The sequence below is a fragment of the Ranitomeya imitator genome, chromosome 2 (assembly GCF_032444005.1).
Source record: "Ranitomeya imitator isolate aRanImi1 chromosome 2, aRanImi1.pri, whole genome shotgun sequence".
In the NCBI taxonomy this organism is placed as follows: Eukaryota; Metazoa; Chordata; class Amphibia; order Anura; family Dendrobatidae; genus Ranitomeya; species Ranitomeya imitator.
Genome location: NC_091283.1, coordinates 765,239,316 through 765,254,631, shown reverse-complemented (window position 1 = coordinate 765,254,631; position 15,316 = coordinate 765,239,316). Strand labels below are relative to the sequence as shown.

Below are 15,316 nucleotides of genomic sequence, written 5' to 3'. Positions count from 1 at the left end.
ATGTCTGCAATATATGGGGGACCTGGATGGGGGACATGTCTGCAATATATGGGGGACCTGGATGGGGGACATGTCTGCAATATATGGGGGACCTGGATGGGGGACATGTCTGCAATATATGGGGGACCTGGATGGGGGACATGTCTGCAATATATGGGGGACCTGGATGGGGGACATGTCTGCAATATATGGGGGGACCACCTGGATGGGGGACATGTCTGCAATATGGGGGGGCCTGGATGGGGCATATGTCTGCAATGTATGGGGGAACCTGGATGAGGCACATGTCTGCAATATGGGTACGTGGATGGGGGACATAACGACAAGAATGGGACCAGCATGGGGCACATTACTACAAGATAGAGACCAGCATGGGGCGCATTACTACAAGATGGGGACCAGCATGGGGCACATTACCACAAGATGGGGACCAGCATGGGGCACATTACTACAAGATGGGGACCAGCATGGGGCATATTACTACAAGATATGGACCAGTTCAAAAGGTTTATAGAAAAAAAAATGGTATCACTAAAAATGTCATTTTGTCATGCAAATAATGCGGCCCCCGAAATTAAATGTTTTTCCGTGTGCGGCCCATATACCCAGCCGAGTTTGAGACTCCTGTTCTACAGTGTGACAGCCCTTCAGATATTTGTAGACAGCTATTAAGTCTCTTCTTAGCCTTCTTTTTTGCAAGCTAACCTGCCATTACAAGCTACCGTCTGAGAATCGTAGTGGTAGAGCAAGTGCACATTGGTTCTGAGGAGCTGCGATTCCCTGGGTGTGAGCTGGGTGCAGCCTAGCAATCACAGCAGGCAAAGTTCAACAGCAAGAGACGTGGCCCAGAAAGTAGGCTGTGCAAATGGTGGGTGTTGTATTGTGACAATTCTTGCTATGTGGTAAGGTTTGAGAAATATTTGTGTCCGTGGGTTTTTATCAGAGTTGGTAATCAATGGAATTAGGTTGAAATTGTGTTTTTTGTCACTTCTTATAATTGACCTACTGGTTATACAGTATATTCAGCTGTGATGCTATATATGAATGCTGTGAAAGTATGGGTACGTGCCCACAATCAGGAATAGCAGTGTTTTGGACGCAGCGCTCTTGCTTTGTATTCAAAACCCTGCGTTTTATAGTACAAGCACATTGGATGGGATTTATCGAAATCCCATGCCCACTGTGCTTCTATTTAACGCTGCATAAACTCACTCGCAGTGTAGGTTTATGAGCCGCAGCATGTCAATTTCTGTTGCGGAGACAACAGAAATTTCCATAGTAGATATGTATTGGATGCTGTAAATCCACTTTGGTCAATGAACACATGTGGATTTACCTGCATGATTAGAACACAGCGCTTTGGATGCAGCAATAATTGGCTGGGTCCAAAGCGCTGCTGGAATGCCCGCCAGCACCTAGGGATAGTTAAAGGGGTGGTCATTAAAGGGGAAGTCACGGTGGCAGCGGCCCGGTCCGTGGTCCAGGGCATCCAAATTAAAGCGAAGGACTTTAAAGTTTGTTTGTGATGCCACCTGTGGTATTCGGTCAAGGTTTAACCGACGCTGCTTAAAGGGGTCTCCTGGGGTGATGGTACTGCAGCAGGGATGGTATGGCTTCCCACAGGTGATGCTGGGTCCCCAGGGCTTCTGGTGTAGTAGGAACAGATGGTAGATGGTGTAGAAAGAATCAGAGGACACAAGGTTGTAGTCTCTTTACCTTTTTACTGGTGTAAGGCAGCCACAGTCCAGGGTACGGATCACAGGTGCTGGTATGGTCCAGCCAGCTTGGAAGCGATTCAGGAATCCCCCTAGCAAGGTGAGGTTGCAAGCCTTCCTCTCTGCGCTGTGTTGTAGTCCCTTGCTGCCTCACACAAGGTCCTCACTTTCTTTCTCTGTCCTTTTTAGGTAGGACACTACCCGCATGGCAGGTAACTCGAGCCTTTTTACAGGTGTCTCTCATGATGACTCTGGGTTCTATGTGTTACTGTGCCTTCGGGTGTTAATGGTGGACAGGCGACCTGCAATCTCCTGTCCACCGGTTTCTGCTGTGGGGCATACAGTTACCCCCACAACCTCGGTGTCCGGCCACCGGTATTCTGCCCTTCAGCGTGGAGGAAGCTCAGTCGCAGCTCCCCTCCAGCTCTTCACTCTCCTTTGCTCCTTCCTCCTTCACACTCTCTACAGACTGTTCTGTCTCTCTCTTTCTTTTCAAGGAGCTGCAGAACCACGGGTCTGCACAGCCTCAGCTTTCCTCACAGGAGCTGCTGCACCTCATGTCTGCACGGCTCCAGCTCTCTTCCAGACTCTCCACTCTCCTCTCACAGACTCACTAATTCCTCCTCCAGCCAGAATATATAGGGAAGCCACCCACAAACTGGATCAGATCTCCCCCTTCTGGCCTGGAGTCAGACCATGTTGCATGTATGTGTTACCTGTTAAAGGGATCCTTCCTCGCTTCCAAGCATGGCATCACCCTCCCCATGAGGAAGGCAATACCACTGTAACAACCGGTTACCTGGGGTGCTACACTGCTACTTCCTGATTGTGGGAACATAGCCTATGGGGTGTAAGAGGATCATTGGTAATATGCTAGAGGGCAGATATGTTTCAACGATTTTTGCTCCAGCATGTTTTCTATTGAGAGGGGTTAATCAGCCATGACAGAGCTAGGTCTATTATGAACAGTTGGAGAGTTGGGCGGGACAGCTGTTCACCATATGTCCACAATAAGGAGGAGTCCAAGAGGTAAAAGTGAAGCCTTTGGACTTAATGATTGTTCTGTGTATTCTGAAGGGGAGCTGATTTTCAGAGCTGGGCACTTGGTAAACATACCTGTATCCTGATTCCTGTGCGAGTGAACCCCGCAGCTGTAAATTAAAATGAGAAGCATTCCTGTGCCTACCTTGTTAAGCAGCCGAGTGAGCCGATCTACCACAGACGGTGGCTAGAAATGCAGGTAAGATCCCCAAGAAGCAAGTGTAATGGCTGTGGACAAACTGCATGTCCTGGATGATGGCAGCTTTAAGGATGAAACAACGGTTAGACAAAATGGAGGAGCTGATCAAGCATCTGGTTCAAAGCCAGCAGTAACACCAGCAGCAGCTCCTACAACAGCACCAGCAGCTCCAGCAATAGTACTAGCAGCAGCTCCAGCAGCAGCCACAGCAGCAGCAAGCCCAACAGGAGACATATAAACTACTGGTTCAACAAATGCAACAGCAGCAGAGCCGGCGTTAGGGGCAGGCAGAATAGGCATTTGCTAGGGCCCTCATTCTCCCAGGGCCCCCATCCAGTGACATGATGCGAATAGCGGCACACCACTCGTCCGATATGGGGTCCATGAGTCAGTGGGGCCCAGCTCCGGCCCGCTTGCATTCAACTGTATCAGCATCATAGATGCCGATACAGATCAAAGCAATAATGGAGGAGAGCGAGCATCAGATGACGATCCCTCTCTCATCATTCCTCATCTGCCTATGATGCATAAGGCATGCAATGACATCATTTTGTCATGTGCCATGCTGTGCTGGGTAGTGAAGCTGCTGAGACGCGCTGCAGAGATCGTATCAGCAGGGGAACTAGGAGAGGTAAGTAATGTAATTTTTTTTATACCAGTAAGTGCATGGTGGTCATAATACTGCAGGACTGTGGAGCAGCATTATACCCTATGGGGGGCTGCATTATACACTATTAGGTGGCTGCATTATACTCTATGGGGTGGCTGCATTATGTTCTACAGGGTAGCTGCATTAAACTCGATGGGGTGCTGCATTATATTCTATGGGGTTTCTGTATTATATTCTATGGGGAGGCTGAATTATACTCTATGGGGTGGTTGCATTATACTCTATGGTTGGGCTGCATTACACTCTATCAAGTGGCGGCTTTGTACTCTATGGGGTGGCTGCACAATACTCTGAGAGGGCCTGCATTATTTTCCTGCATGATACTCTATGAGGGGGGCTACATTACACTCTTTGAGGGGGCTGCATTATACTTTGATGGGTGCTGCATTATACTCTGTTGGGGGCTACATTATACTCTATTGAGGACTATGGGGTGCATTATATTATATGGGGGATGCATTATACTATATGGAGGCTGCATTATACTCTATCAAGGACTATGGGGCGGGTATTATACTATATGTACTATAAGGGACATGCATTATACTATATGAAAGACTATGGTGTGTATTATACTATGGGGAGTGCATTACACTATATGGAGAAGACTAATGAATATATATGTATAAGGGGTGCACCCCTGCACAAATCAAAAATAGGGTGCAAAACCTGGTCTGTAAAGTAGTCTAGACAAGGCACAGAGAGAAAAAGACAAGACCAAAAGAATGGTATGCACTCCCAAAAGGTACGAAAATCAATATGTAAACTTTAATAGCACCTCAAAAAACAGCAAACACAGAATAAAACCATTTAAAATGGGCCTAGACAGCTGTGTCATTGGGTCAGTTAGACCTTTGGGTTACATGCCTTGTTAGCCCTGTACTGTATTATACATCTTGTACTAGGGACGCCACATGTTGCCATATCTAGCCATTCATGTTATTGTTTTTGGTATTTTGTCTCACTATGCCATATCTTGTATTACTGTATAGGGGTGGGGCCTATTGGTCTTATATCTAGGCCCATTTTAAATGGTTGTATTCTGTGTTTGCTGTTTTTTTGAGGTGCTATTAAAGTTTACATATTGATTTTCGTACCTTTTGGGAGTGCATACCATTCTTTTGGTCTTGTCTTTTTCTCTCTGTGCCTTGTTTACACTATATGGAGGACTATGGGGTGTGCATTATACAATATAGAGGTCTATAGGATGCATTATACTATATGAGGACTATGGGGAGTACATTATACTATAGGGAGGATATGATCTGTGCATTATACTATATGGAGGACTATGCGGAGTGCATTATACTGTATGGAGGACTATGGGGTATGAATTATACTATATGGAGGTCTATGGGAACTGTATAATACTATGTGGAGAACTATGGGAAGATATGGAGGAATGGGGGACTATGTGGAGTGTATTATTCTATATTGAGGATTATGGGGAGTGTATTATACTATATGGAGGACTATGGGGAGTGTATTATACTATTTTTAGGACTATGGGGGTGTATTATACTATATGGAGTACTATGGGGAGTGTATTATAAAATATGGAGTGCTATGGGGAATGTAGGGAGTGTATTACACTATACGGAGGGCTATGGATAGTGTATTCTACTATACAGAGGGCTATAAGGAGTGTATTATACTATATGGAGAACTATGGGGAGTGTATTATGTTATATGGAGGACTATGGGGAATGTAGGGAGTGTAGTATACTATATGGAGGGCTATGGGGAGTGTATTCTACTATACGGAGGGCTATGGGGAGTGCATTATACTAGATGGAATGCTATGGAGCACATTATACTATATGGAGGACTATGGAGCACAGTACACTGTATGGAGGACTATGGGTTGTGCATTATACAATATGGAGGACTATGGGGTGCATTATACTGTTTGGAGCACTATGGGGTGTATTATACTAAACAAGCAAAATGCTGTCTATTCTTTGAGTGATTGGTTTGTTTATGCCAGAACAAAAATCATTGTTGTCAGCAGCACATTGTCCTGTGAAAACTGCAGAAATGCTGCTGATAACATGATTCTGTATGTGAACAGATTGATCTATTAGTGATTGTTCTATCCTACTAGAGAAAACCCTTTTTAAAATATAACCTTTAATAAATATAATAAAATAGAAACACAAAGTCTAGATACCACCTAAATAGAAATGCCTCAATACAATGTACTGTAAAATGCTAGAGGCAAACAACCATAAAAACCCTCTAGTCTATTTGTATCACTAGTATAGCATTAATCTAGCTAATAACCTCCTCTGCTTGTAAGATACAACAGATGCAGGGGTAAGCTCATTCACATACCGTACCTCACAATAAAGAAAAAAATTGCACCAAAATCAATTACTCTTGTATGGACAAAAAGTGATAGAATTGTGCTCACATATACTAACAGTCTCACTCAGCCGATGTGTAGAAATGAGTGATCTGCCCCTAGATACCAATATGCCTGGATGCCTACCTAGATGCGGAGGTTGGCACCCTAAGAAAAACGAGATTGGCGCCCCCACTCGTCCGACGGCTGTCCCTTATCTCCTAATTCACCCTATAAGACTTTAGTTAGAAACAGAAGGCCAGATGGCTTGTACCAACTGCATGATTTATGCTGGAATAGTCTTAGATGTAAACGGATATTAAATATATATAGACAGCAGAATATCAATAATAGCCAATGTACATAATAGTCACAATAATAGTCACAATAATGTATTATTAAGTCACAAAGACTATTAGTATCTAGGTACTATTGCAGCACCATAACCATAACTATGCCATCATGCCATTATGATGAACGGAATTATATGGTGCTAATATAGAACAACAAGCTCTCACAATAATGAGTAAATATTACACCAGATATAATTGCACGCCAAGGCACCACATACAAAACTATCACAGTTAGCCAGTAAGGACACAAAAGTCCTAATGATACAACTGCACTTATCTGCTAGGATGTGGTGTTGCATATACTGTAGGAGTCTGAAGATCATGATATGACTCCTCAGATGAAAACAACAGACTCTCGACCCGTTTCCCCCACAAACGGGTTCATCAGGAAAGGTTCATGTCACCATGGCAGTGGAAAGTTGTCCAAAAGATGAGCCCTTGTGATATTCCTCCTTGTGATATATTCAATTTTGTAAGATGATTGTTCTATCCCATCATTGTTCCCTAGCAGGTGTAAAGAGGCCCGGACACAAGCATCAAAATACTTCAATATTGTCAATCACGCTCGTCTAGTGGCCTGAACTCAGCTCATGTAAATACAACTGAAATGTTTTTTTGTAATGGTGCATGTTAACATTTGGGGCCCACTTTAGACTTTTACCCAGGGCCCAACTTTGTCTAAAACCAGCCTAAGAACAGCAGCGATGGCAGATGGAACTCCTGACAGCGTATGTCCACATCAGAGAAACCGCTCCAACCCCAAGTCCAGATGATAATTCTCACGTCTGTAAGGCAGTAAGACGAGCGATGCAAAAGTTGCCCCAGGGGGACGATGTTAAGGCATTTTTGGGGGTATTTGAAAGGGACTCAGAGCTGGTGCCCTATCTAACTGGAGAGCCCAAAAAGGCTTATTATGAGCTCACCTTACAGGATGCAAAGGAATATTCCAAACTAAACACAGCATTAATTTGGCATACTTGGGAGTGACTTTGTCTGTCAGAAGGACACAACAGGACATTATATGATTTACAGAGGTGCTGTCCTTTCTCTTTTTTGAGCATATTGCATGTTCTGTCCTTTTTTTTCTTCGGATGTGCACTCCTCCCATTTCGGACAGGTGATTTTAATTAGCAGGAGACTGCAAAGTAAGGGGTCTAGCCAATTTTTGCTCTTACTGAAGAGCTGGAGGAAGGTGAGTTTCATTACTCCTTTCATTTGGTGTGGGTGCTGTGTGGCAGCCATTGTTGCTGCGGTTTGTGCTGGTGGGGTGGTGCAGTCTGGAGTCATGGGGACTCAATCTTGCAGCATGGGTGCTGTGGGGCACCAGGCCGTCTGCCCTGCTGGTGCATAGCCGCTGTGGCGGTGGTCGGCGCACGGCTCCGCTCCATTAGGGCGGTAGGACCCACTATGAGGTTTGCCGTGACATGGCAGTGGGCTTCATGCAGTCTGGTCAGAATGTTAAACTAAGAACCTCATGTTCAGTTATATATATTTTTGCTGAGAGGCATTGGATAATTGTGTGATTTTTGGAGGTGCTGTCCTTGTTACGTGTTACGGAACCACTCAGCACCCAGAATATGTTGTGCAGTTATATGTATGTATAATAGGTTCCATGTTGCATGTCCCTAATGCATCAGCCCACAGGTTGTGCCCCTGGGCAGAGGGGACACGATATTCCCCTTTTGTCCCCCCCACCTTTGTAATTCCCACAGTAAATATCGGCAGACTCCAGCCACCTGCGGCTATTGTAATGTATGTCTAGCCTGCCGCTTTTCTATTGGCCTGCCCTCTTTATCTGTGTGATATATTCTGTGTCCTGTGAGTAAAGTGTTGTCAGACTGGAAATATGTGGAGAAGCAGTGATCTTTTATATGCGCCCATGTAACCAAGCAATTCCAGCCAGCATCCTTCATTCAGACTCCAGCCAAAGCAGAGTGGACCTCCTGAAACACGGGGTGGTACTGAAAAAGGTACCCCAGCTTGGTAGACCCCGTTACACTGGTGGCAGACAGCGGGATATGATACCCTTTCTACAGGAGGAAAGGAATGAATGGAAAACAACTACCAGAAGTTAAAGAGGACTACATTAAAAGATCTGGTGGAAGCCCGAGGGTTGATCGCCAGCAACAAAACAAAAGCGGATTTCATAGCAGCCATCATGGAACATGACAGTGCAGCGCCCCCCAATGTGAATGTGGAGGAGACTGAATTCCAGAGGGAGGTAAAGAACAGACTGGCGTTCTATGGCCCAAACCCTACAGTAGAGATCATACGAGAGGTGATGGCTGATATGCGTACTGATCTGAAGGAAAAGATGGCCGAGCGGACCAGGATAGAGCTAGCTAAGATGGGGATGGCAGAGCGGACCAAAGTAGAACTGGCCAAGATGGAGATAGCAGAGCAGAGAGAGGAATGTCAGCGAGCAGGGGGAGCTCTGGCCTTCGACCAGGTACCTTCAACAGTAAGCCAAAAAAAGATCCAGTATAATGCCTTCCGACAGTTGGGGGAGGCAGAGGAAGACATTGATGGCTTTCTGCAGGACTTTGAGCGGCAGTGTGCCCTTCATCAAGTGAAGCCGGAGGAACGGGTTCAGATTCTGTCCAGCAAGCTGACAGGCCGTGCAGCGGACGCCTATCGCAGGGTACCTGATGAGGACTATATGGACTATGAGCAGATCAAAGAAGTGATCTTGGCCCGATATGCGTTGACACCAGAGGCATACCGCCAAAAGTTCCGCAGACTTATAAAACGCGTAACCGATACCCACGTTGAATGGGCCTGCAAATTACGGCGGTCACTGCTACAGTGGGTACAAGGGAGCCAAGCAACCACTAAGGAGGACGTCCTCCAGCTCTTCTTGTTAGAACGATTCTTTAATGGACTAAACCCCGAGACACAGGAATGGCTTCATGACAGGCGGCCAACGACTCTTGAGGAAGCCGCTTGTCTGGCCGATGAACATCATGATGCCAGGAGGCCTCAGTTGTCCGGATCAAAGATGGTCACTAGGGGTCCGCCCATGGACCTGGAGGGCCCCAAACCACCGAAGATTGTAGGGGGACCAGCTAGAAACCTGGCCTACCACAGTCCCCCTGGGGCGCGATGCCACACCTGCCGTCAGCTGGGCCACCTGCAAAGACAATGTCCCAACCGTACTCAGCATACCCAGTCGCCAAAGGCGGAAACAGCTACCTTCAGCCGGGCTGCTGTACACTGCTACCAAGGCGAAGCTGACCCAGCATTGGGGGCTACGACTAACCGAGGGGTGGAAGAGATGGAGGAAGTGCTGCATGAAGTAGACACCGTGCAGGCAGCCAGGGCAGATAATCGACAACAGCATCGACAGATTGTGTGGGTTAATGGGAAACGTATGCAGGGACTAAGAGATTCTGGGGCAACTTTGACCCTTGTGAAGCCTCATCTCATCCGGGACCAAGAGAAGACGGACCGGACAGTGGCGGTATCCAGAGGCGGTTGCATTACCTAACATACTGGCAGAGACGGTGGTGGCCGCCCTGCTCCAGGTTTTCTCACGGGTTGGATTTCCCCGGGAGATTATTTCGGACCAGGGTACCCAATTTACAGCAGAGGTGACCAACCAACTGTGGAAGCTGTGCAGCGTAAAGTCCATTAGAAGCGCCCCGTACCACCCGCAAGCCAATGGGTTGTGTGAACGCTTTAACGGGACGTTAAAACAACTCATTTGGGACTTTTACCAGGACCTACAGGGACTGGGAGAAATTCTTGCCACACCTCCTGTTTGCCTATCGGGAGGTGCCCCAAGAATCCACGGGGTTCTCCCCGTTCGAGCTGGTATACGGGAGACAGGTAAGGGGACCCCTAGACTTAGTGCTAGAACACTGGGAAGGGGAGGGCCTCATATAAGGGGTACCTATTGTACCCTATGTGCTGGAATTCCAGGACTGCCTACAGGAGCTGACCCAGGCTGTACGTGAGAACATGCAGGTGACCCAGTGGCGCCAGCGCGTATGGTACGATCGGAGGGACAGAGAGCACACCTTGGAAATAGGACAGAATGTCCTGGTGTTAGAGCCCACTAGGCAGAACAAGTTCCAAGCTGCATGGCAGGGGCCCTACCAGGTAGTGGGGAAAATAGCCGACACAACCTATAATGTCGCCGATTGTGATGACCCCAGGGTTATCCGCATGTTCCACGTGAATATGCTGAAGCCCTACCGGGAGCGCCCTGAAGAGGTAGTGGCCATCTGTGCACCTGAAGCAGAGGATTTAGCCGGACTTCCCTTGCCGGATGTCTTAGGAGAAAGGACTCAGTCTAAAACATGGTACCAGGTACACTTGGGTGAAGACCTAGGCCCCCGTTAGAGACAGCAGGTGGAGGAGTTGTTGAGGCAGCGACAGAGGATGTTTTCGGGGAGACCAGGGTACACTCGCCTGGCACAACACAAGGTTGAAACCCAGGATCAGACCCCCCTGCGACAAAACCCCTTCCGCGTCCCTGAGTCTGTACGAGAGGGGACGCGACAACAGATACAAAAGATGTTGCGTTTAGGGGTCATTGAAGAGTCAGATAGTCCCTGGGCATCCCCCGTACTGTTAGTGCCCAAGAAGGATGGGACTACATGGTTTTGTGTAGACTATTGTAAGCGCAATGAGAAAACAGTGACGGATATGCGCATATCCCATGCCGCGTGTGGATGGGTTGTTAGACCGGCTGGCGGGGGCAAAGTATTTGACCACCATCGATCTATGCAAAGGCTACTGGCAGATTCCCCTTAGTCCTGACGCTATTCCCTAGTTGGCATTTGTCACCCCGTTCGGCTTATTCCAGTTTCGAGTTATGCCATTCGGGATGAAGAATGCCCCGGCAACCTTCCAGAGGCTGGCTGACCGGCTTCTGGATGGTCTCCAGGGCTATGCTTGTGCCTACCTGGACGAAATCGCCATCTACAGTGCGACATGGGAAGAGCATCTAAATCACCTAAAGACAGTATTGGACAGGATCCACAAGGCCGGAATCACCCTGAACCCAAACAAGTGTCACGTGAGCAAAGCAGAGGTTCAGCATTTAGGGCATTGGGTGGGAAGTGGGAAACAGCGACCAGAACCAGCCAAGATTGAGGCCATAGCCAAATGGCCCACCCCACGTACTAAAACCCAGGTTATGGCATTTCTAGGGACAGCGGGCTATTACAGGAAATTTATTCCCAATTACAGCAGCGTAGCCAAGCCCCTCACTGATCTGACCCTTAAGAACCAACCCCGCCAGGTAACCTGGACCTCAGAGTGTGAGGAAGCCTTCCGCCAACTAAAGGACGCCCTCACCAATACCCCTGTATTGGCCGCACCCGATCCAACTAAACGTTTCCTTGTTCACACAGACACTTCTACATTTGGATTGGGGGCAGTACTGAGCCAAGTCGGGCCGGATGGCCAAGAACACCCGGTAGCTTACCTGAGTCGGAAACTACTGCCCCATGAAGTAAGCTATGCGGCCATCGAGAAGGAGTGCCTGGCGGTAGTATGGGCACTCAAAAAGTTGCAAACATATTTGTATGGACGACAGTTTTCCCTCCTAACGGACCATAATCCCCTAGTCTGGCTTAATCGGGTCTCCGGAGACAACACCAGATTGCTGCGGTGGAGTTTAGCCCTACAACCTCTGGACTTCACCATCCACTACAGACCTGGCAAACAAAACGGTAACGCCGATGGACTAAGTCGACAAACGGAACTTGTACCAACCCCATAAACTTCGGTCATCCCCAAACTGATCCGTTAAGGATCAGACTGTGTATGCCGATCGCGTCACTAAAAAGGGGAGCCGTGTTACGTGTTACGGAACCACTCAGTACCCAGAATATGTTGTGCAGTTTTATGTATGTATAATAGGTTCCATGTGGGAGGCATGTCCCTAATGCATCAGCCCACAGGCTGCGCCCCTGGGCAGAGGGGACACGATATTCCCCTTTTGTCCCCCCCACCTTTGTAATTCCCACAGTAAATATCGGCAGGCTCCGGCCACCTGCGGCTATTGTAATGTATGTCTGGCCTACCGCTTTTCTATTGGCCTCCCCTCTGTATCTGTGTGATATATTCTGTGTACTGTGAGTAAAGTGTTGTCAGACTGGAAATACGTGGAGAAACAGTGATCTTTTATATGCGCCCATGTAACCAAGCAATTCCAGCCAGCTTCCTTCATTCAGACTCCAGCCAAAGCAGAGTGGACCTCCTGAAAAATGGGGTGGTACTGAAAGAGGTACCCCAGCTTGGTAGACCCTGTTACAGTCCTTTCTCTTTTTTGAGCAGGACACAACAGGTCCACCAATGGTCGTATTTTGGCGACAAAACACCCCACTCCCAAATGTTTGACTTGCTATTTCTGGTTCAGAAAGGGTTGCAGCCGGAATCCTCCACTCCAACCCAGATGGTTGAATGCGTAGTAATGGACAGACTCATTCACGCCCTCCCTAGACCAGTGCAGACCTGGGTTGCCCATGGAGATCCTCAGAATGCGGACGACCTAGTGGAAAGGTTTCAGGTGGTCGAGAAATCATTAGGGAAACCAGGTACCATCACCTTCCATACTGAGGTACCCAAAAGAAGACTGACTAAAAAAAAAGGTACTAGAGCCACAAATAGTGGGCATCCAAGTGCCCTCTGATGGGTTGCAGAGGGAAGGAGTTAAAAACTTAATTTGTTGGAGGTTTCAGGGTCTGGGCACATTGTCCCATGTACCCCGAACTGATGTACTGCAGCTTAGGGCAGCGTGGTTCAAATCATGCTTATCCGACATGCAGTGTGGACTGTAAACCCGGGAGGGGACCAAAGAAATGTCGCTTGACGATAGAGTACTGGTGTTGGAACTCTGGGACACTGGGAGCCTAGTGATCCTACTAAGGGCTCCACTGCCTCAGCAGTTGATCCCCAGAAGGATTATGTGGGTCCGCTGTATACACGGGAAAGCTAAGGAATACAGTACACTGTAACCATAGAAACTCTGTGACACCAAGTGCCATGAGGTCGGATTGGTCAAGGACTTGATACACCCGATTATAATAGAGTGGTACTTTACCTTATTCTGGGAGTTCTGGCTGAAAGGGGAGGTGCCAAGTGACTCAGATAAGAGCTGGGTTGCTCTTGAAAACCCCTCATCACAGTCAGTGGCAGATGTATTTCCCCTGTGTGTGATTGTGGGCGATGAAGATGAGACAGCGACCCCTGAGGCCGACATCCCTGAGTTGGGGGTTTCCATGGAGATCTTTGGGATTGCTCAACTGTAGGACCCTACGCTAATAGGGGCATTTGATAATGTCACAGTGTTAAACAGGGTTGCTCAAGAGCCGGGGCCAACGCTAGGTTTCCACACTTTACAGTAAATGGGAATTTGCTATATCGGGTGTCTAAGGGGGAAAGGTATTGGAACAACGGATAGTATCAGGGCTCTATAGGCATAGAGTGTTATAACGGGCCCATTTTCATGTCTTGGGTGGGCATGTGGGTGTAGACATGACCGAAGAATGTCACCGAGAGATTTTGAACAATTGTCGGTCCTGTCCTACTTGTCAACTAACTGCCCCAGTCTCTCACTTCAACATTCCCCTAGTGCCTTTACCCACTATAGAGGTCACATTTGACCACATTGCCATGGATCTAGTCAGATCCTTGTAAAGTCTGCCTGAGGGCATTAATATATCCTGGTGGTTCTGGACTACGCAACGCCATTCCCGGAGGTAGTACCCATAAGAAACTCCTCAGCTGGAAGTATAGCCTGAGAATTAGTCCATATATATTTTCCCAGACCGGCCTGCCAAATCAGATCCTGACAGATCAAGGAATTCCGTTCATGTCCAAAGTGATGAGAGAGTTGCGGAAGATCCTCCAGATTATGGAACTCAAGAAGTCAGTATACCATCTGTAAAAGGACAGCCTGATGGAGAGGTTTAATAAGACTCTGAAGGCCATGCTCAAGAAGGTTGTAGAGAAGAATGGTCTATACTGGGACTGCATACTACTTTTCCATCAGGGAAGTTCCACAGGCCTCTACGGAGTTCTCTCCTTTTGAACTGTTATATGGCTTGCACCCTCAGGGTCTCCTGGGTGTTACAAATGAGACCTGGGTGTCATGTTCCATTCCAGAGTTTAGTCCTGACTGCTCTTTCTCTGGGAGGATCATGTCAAGGGTTAACTTTGCTCTGCCTCATTCTGGGCTTGGGTTTGCTATTTAGCTCCCAGTTATCCTGAGGGTGGTGTCAGCTATAGCTTTGTCTTTGGTGTGTGAACCTGACTCTGGAAGCCCTTGATTTGTCCTACTGTGAACCCTGACTTGTCCTGTGTCTGTTATCTCCACCTGCCTGCCCTTTCCCAGTGTCTCTTTGTTTGTCTGTAGTTCTGCTTGACTCTCTGGTTCTGACCTCCTGGCTTGGCATTTTGACTCCGTTTCAGTTTGTCCCTATTGTACCGTATTTTGCCCGTCCTGGTTTACTGATCCCTTGCTATGACCTGACTATCCATTCTGTCTAAATCCTTTTGTACTGTTGTGCTGTCTTGTGCTCTGACTTGGCTTTCCTGACCTCGCTCTCGCCACTAGGTGGCATCTGTTCAGTTGCTCTGTGTGTGCAGTCTGGATTCCCTAAAAAAGCTCCCCCTGGTGGAGGTTGTGCTGTACTGCACTGCAGCTGCATGACATTATAGCTGACCTACACATTTAAAGAGATTTCTGCATTTTTTTTTCTCTGTTCTGTTTGCTATGGATCCGCTCCATACCTTGACGGATCAAATGGGTAGTTTGACGGTTATGATACAAGACTTGTTTGTGGAACAGAGGGCCTTGTCCTCATCTCATAACCACCTGCAAAGGGAGCTTTCTGACACAGTTAAATCATTGCAGACTGACTGTAAGCACTCTGACTTTGTTGAGGTCTCTTTGCACTCTCCTGAACCTACAGTCAAGCTCCCAGATACCTTCTCTGGGGAGAGGGAGAGATTTTTTACTTTTAAGGAGAGTTGCAAGCT

At 47.6% G+C, this 15,316-nt stretch overlaps 1 protein-coding gene across 1 annotated transcript in view; it reads left to right on the top strand.

Annotated features, from left to right (window-relative positions):
• Nucleotides 1-15,316, top strand: part of PKD2L1 (polycystin 2 like 1, transient receptor potential cation channel) — a 102,564-nt gene that overhangs the window by 22,095 nt on the left and 65,153 nt on the right. The window lies entirely within an intron of this gene.